The sequence below is a fragment of the Megalobrama amblycephala genome, linkage group LG1 (genome assembly GCF_018812025.1).
Source record: "Megalobrama amblycephala isolate DHTTF-2021 linkage group LG1, ASM1881202v1, whole genome shotgun sequence".
NCBI lineage: Eukaryota > Metazoa > Chordata > Actinopteri > Cypriniformes > Xenocyprididae > Megalobrama > Megalobrama amblycephala.
Window position 1 is genome coordinate 31,897,636 of NC_063044.1, and position 6,000 is coordinate 31,903,635.

Genomic DNA, 6,000 nt, shown 5'->3' on the forward strand with positions numbered 1-6,000 from the left:
AAACAAGGATGCATTTGTGTACATTTGCATGAATTCAAGGTGTAATGAATAGGTTATTAATATTTTATTACTTTTTACTTGATGGTTACACAAAATGGAATTTATTGAAGCTTCTGTAATTTTTAAAAACCACATGAAACCAACATCAGTGCATATTAACATTTTTTATGGTTTTTATGGTAGCATTAAAACAAATTACAACCCATGACACCGTGACACCGTGTTAATATCTGTATTGAATGATTTGGACAGTGCTGGGTTTCATCAACAGGGTGTGACTAATTTGCTTGAGTGGTGTGAGAACAATGATCTTGTCATTAACACAAGTAAAACAGAAGAGATTATATTTGGGTCTACATCGGATATTCATACAATGCCTGTTTTTATTCATAATAGTAAAATCAGGCAAGTTAAAACTTATAAGTGTTTAGGTGTAATGATCGATGATATGTTAACATGGAAAGATCACATTGATGCTCTCTGTAAAAGAACAAAGCAGAGAATCTATTTTCTTCGTCATCTTAGGTCTTTCGGCGTAAGCAAACAGATTCTTCTTTTGTTCTTTATGTCTGTAATAATGAGTGTACTGCAATATTGCAACTCTATTTGGTATACAAGTCTGTCTGTTAAGTTAAAAACACAGTTGTTTAATCAATTAATATCATATCATATATCATATCATCACATTTTAATTACATCTACATCCAAGTTCAAATTCAGACAACCAAACCTTTTCAATCAGCAATCATTTGGCGGACCATGACCAGGATCCTGTTTGTGGGCACAGCTGCAAGTTGGCATAATAAATCTACTTTTGCAGCATATAGTAAACACTCATAGCTTAACACATGGAGGATGTTCAGCAAGCTAATAAATACTACATGAGGCTGAGACAGAGACACACAGCTAAACAGGGTGTTTGATTTGCTCTAGTAGGTGTATGGGCTGAGAGTAGGGTCAGTTTAGGAATTTAACACAGTCATCCATTGTGATTCAGAATGTTTTGATGTGACTCAGACAAGCTTTGGTTATGGCTCAGTGAGCACAGTCTTATTAGTGCAGAGAGAATAGGCCAGTATCCCTGAGGGGGCATGAAAAAGCTTCTCGTTGTGCTTTAAAATAGCAAAGCTGTCATTCAGTACTGATCTCAAGCATCAGTCTTGGTGCATGAATAAGGGGATCTGGCATTTCACTCACTTAGCACATACATATTTAAAGTGTGTTGAGCTCAGTGTCCTTAATACAGTACATGATGCTGGAGAAGATTCATACATTGATGCAGATGAATGACTGAAGTGGGACAGAACGAGCTGATGGTCTCTATGATCAGTGCCTAAAAGCTTTCCATCAGCACATGGATGAATCCTGAGATGGCACATTTACAGACCACCCACACTGACTTAGGTCACACTGAGACCATGTTAATTGTTCTGTGTGATATGAACTATCTTCTTCTGCTCATCTGTACATTAGCAGAAAGACATACCGAGAGCATACTGAGCTGCCAGGATCTCCCACTGATCAGTATAACAATTCATATAATTAGCTTCATTGTTTTGTGACTAGTAAGGGGAGGAGGGAAAATAGCTTGCCACAGCTGCAGTTTTCTGCTAATTTGAATAGAGTTTGCATCATTTATTTAAAAGTCCCTTAAATTGCGACTGAGATGAAATTAAGGAGGGTGAAGCCCCACTAAATAGGGTTTAGCACAGGGGTGGGCAGCTCTGGCCCTTGAGATCCACCTTCCTGCAGAGTTTTTCTCCAACCCTAATCAAACACACCTGAACATGCTAATCAAGGTCTTCAAGATTACACAGGCTACAGGCAGGTGAGTTTGATTAGGGTTGGAGCTATTTTTATGATTTAATAGTTTTATTTTTATTTAATATTTTTATATATTTATTAAACTGAATTCAGATAAATTAAAATCCAACTTTTATCTGTATCAGCCAACAAACTGTATCAGCTAACAATATAACCTTGTAAAATAGATCTAATTTTGGCATGTCCATGACTAAAGAGTATATTTACAACACGCATGGAAGTGTCAGTGGTAAGCAACGTGCACAAACAGGAAAATACTTGAATTAGTCTTTAATATATCAATCATGATACAAAACTAAGGAACACAGGATATAAATACACCACACAGTACATAAAGATGTGAAACCGACAACTGAAACTTAGGACTCAAGGGACAAAGAAAGGCAACTAAACTAGGTGTGTGAAACTAATTATTAAGTAGGGCAGCAAACAAGGGTCAATCAGGACCTAGACAGAAAGGAAACACAAAAAACAGAAACACAAAAATGAAATGAGAACTAAACTAAAACTAACTCTGACAGTAAGTACTGCCTAGCCATTCAAATTAATATACTTATAGATGAATAATAATATTGGAATATTATTTGTACCTTAATACTGTCATGGTTGGGGTTGCAGGATGCAAACGCATGACGAAGGAGATATATTCAAGAACTTTTAATGGCGAAATCTTAACAAGGAACAGGGAAATCACCTTTCCTTGGAAACCTCTGTACACAAAGTAGCTGTGCTTATAACAATGCAGTCTAATAGCTCAAAAGATTTTTTACTTTCCTTATGGAAAATTAACCATTGTTTTACTACAAATATAACAAAAAACATGGTTATTTTAGTTAACCATGGCAACCACAAATTAACCATGGTTTTGCTACACTACAGTTTATGGTATTTGTACTAAAACTATTGTTATAAAATTGTATCAATCTGACAAAAAAATCATAGTTACCACACTTTTACTATAATAAAACCATAGTTAATTTTCATAAGTGTTTGCAATGCAAGCTAGTTGCAATGTGTTATTTAGCTAACTTTTTATAAATGCACATACAACTTGCGAATAATACAAATTTACAAAACAATTCAATATGTTTTATACAATTTAGTGTAACATTTAACAGTTAGAAAAGTGTGTGCATGTGACGTCACATTATGGCGGGGCAATTCGCTTCCTTCTAAATCAGTTTCATCTGATGCCTTTTTGTCCGAGTCCGTTTCGTCTGATGCCTGTCTGTTTTGTCCGATGCATAATTGTACGAGACCTGACACCTGACGTAGTTTTTCCTGAGACCTGAAGCCTTTCAGTGTGAGGCGCGATGCCGTTTTGTCCAATGACTGAAGCCTTTAAGTCTGAGGCATGAATGCTAAGTCAAGACAACTCATGAGGCAAAGGACTCTATATTCACAAGCAAACAAGGAACTAAACTAGTGCAAATTCCAATCGAGAGTGTGATATGCCCTACTCACTGTGAAAAAAACCCCAACTTGAATTATTCTGTTTATACGATAACTCATTGAAGTGACCATTGCATGTACCCTTTGCTAATGGAAGGTCCTTTCTTGAGGGAATTCAGTTGTTTACTATCATTTGGAATGCCCCTACAAATGGTGTGCCCTTCCCAAAGTGCCCTTCTAGTTTGGAGTTTGCCCTTAGGCGAGACTAATCGGCAAGGAAACAAAGTCAAACACAGGAAGTAAACTTCAACATAAGAATCCTTGGGGATTATATTATTATATTATTAATTATTTAAATTAGTGAATCAGCATTTAATCAACAGTAAAGCAAAACAAAAAAATAATCGCTAGCTTGATTATAGGCTTTCTGCCCTTAGCAAAAATATTTTCGACCAGTAACTGAAAAACAGGGCATGTGACAGTTCTTTTTGCGTGGTGTGGTGATAGAGCTGTCTAGTAAGCTAAAGGTTAGTGATTTGTAGGAATAATGCATAAAATGAAAAGTCTGATATCCCTTATCACTCTGGTGTCCTTGAGAAAGTCACTTTACCCAAGTTGCTCTAAGAAGATACCCCTGTGTAAATGTCCTATAAGTTATAAATCTTTTTAAGTAAGAAAGCAACTGCTAAAAGATTATAAATCTGTCAGATCTCTGCAGACTGTGTATGTTAATGTGCAAGATGTGTAATCGAGGACAACTAAACATCTTCTGATTCATATCTGCAGTTTTGTCCTCCTAAATCAGTTTAAGGGCATCATTTATTACATAAGTGACACTCAGTACATTTACATGGACAACAATATTCCGATATTAACCTGATTAAGACAATACTATGATTAAGAAACAGCAATTTATGATTACCTTAATCGGGCTAAAGTCATGCTCGAAGTAAACACAAATTGTATTAAGACGTAGAGTATTTTAGTCACATTATTGAAGTGCATTATAGGCATGTACACACCTTAATCACACTATTAACATTGTGTGAGAGATTTTGACGCAATTTGCAACAGAACAAATACACACATGGCAGTGGTCAACCGTTTGACGGCAAACAAGAGAACATAGCTTTAAGCTAGAAGGCACAAATCAAATTCCTCTCACCTCACCTCATTTCTCATCCAGTACCTCAGAGTTTGTCATGGTGGCTTGAATGAAATGTTGGCGAATGAAAGTAGAGAGGAGGCCTGTTGCTGAAGAATTTGTATTTGCTTTTGTCTATTTGCGCATATAGCATGACAAATAATTAACTGCAACTGAAGCTTTCGTAAAATTAAAAATGACACACACAAACTGGTACTATAACAAAGATAAACTGTTTGTTGATACATACAATTCTGGAGGGAACATTGGACAGCGTGGCATGGGGACGTAATGACATGCCATTAATCTAACTATATAATATATCAAACGGGAACATGAAAGGAACATTATAAAAGAAACTCATGTAAACACCTTAATCAAAATACTGTCTTATTCAGAATAAGGTCAATAATTAGATTACTTATTGCTGTCCATGTAAATGTAGTCAGTGTAAAAAGTCTTTACACAACCAATGTAAAGATTTTGCTGTGGTTCGAGTTGACCTATGGAACTTTCCCTCTCTATCACCATCTGTGGTACAAGCACAACAATGCATGTCACTTGCAGAGTAGTTTTTTGCCTGGTCCCAAATGGCACCCTCACTGTCTTCCTCTGAGTCCGCACTTGCGTGACGTAATGCCGCTTTGACTGCTGGGTAAAGTCCTCTGCGTAGCTCAGAGACTTGCAGGCTCAGCTGAAGTGCGCATCGAGGGCGCTCGCGGGCACTCAATGGCGGGGAAGCGTTGTCTCATAAATGGCAGGGAAAGAGTGAAAATGTTCTTTACACTAAAGTTTAGTGGTTCTTTTAAGAAATGTTCACTGAAAGGTTCTTTGGGGAATCAGAATGGCTCTTTTATTGCATTGCTACAAAACCCTCCTTTTGGAACCTTTATATTTAAGAGTTCAAAAAAATATATAATCTGAGCAAGTATCATATCTGCTGCTGTGGGTCTGATTTTGTTCTTGCACAGACTTTGTTTATCATTTTCTTTGTTTTGACAGTGGGTGATTCCCAGAGGTTAATGAGGGTTGTTGTTGATAACTGTTAATTTTAAATGCTAGATAAATGCTAGCTAGTTAAAGTTTGAATTCTACATAACAAAATAAAATCAGTTCAGTCTTCTGAAGTGGTAGGATTGCTATTGTATATAACTGAAATGTATGTTATTCACAGGAAAAAAAAATTAAAAAAATTAAAAAAAAAAATTCCCCTCCACCACATTTCTCAAGCGTCATTTTCCATTTGGCATATTCATGTTTGCTTACGTGAAATACATCCATGACAGCAAACCTGAAGCAAAACATCAAGGCTTTTTAAGGCGAATGTGAGCATGTAGGACATTTCAATAGGAAAAAGGGAAAATTACAGCAAAGGCATGGCAGGAGAGCTGTGCCCCTAATGATGTGTTTGGCCTTGAGCTCAGTGGAGATGAGGAACAAGAGAAACATCCAATTAGTCTCAATCAGTGCATTAGTGCTAATCAAGGGGAAGAACATGACTGTGAATACTGTGGAGAAAAAGGTCAGGATGAAAATGTTCTATGAATTAAGCATGTCTATATCTGACATTTAAATGAGACTCTATATATATTATGTTATCTTGACAAAGTTAACATACTGTTATTGAATAAACTTGATGG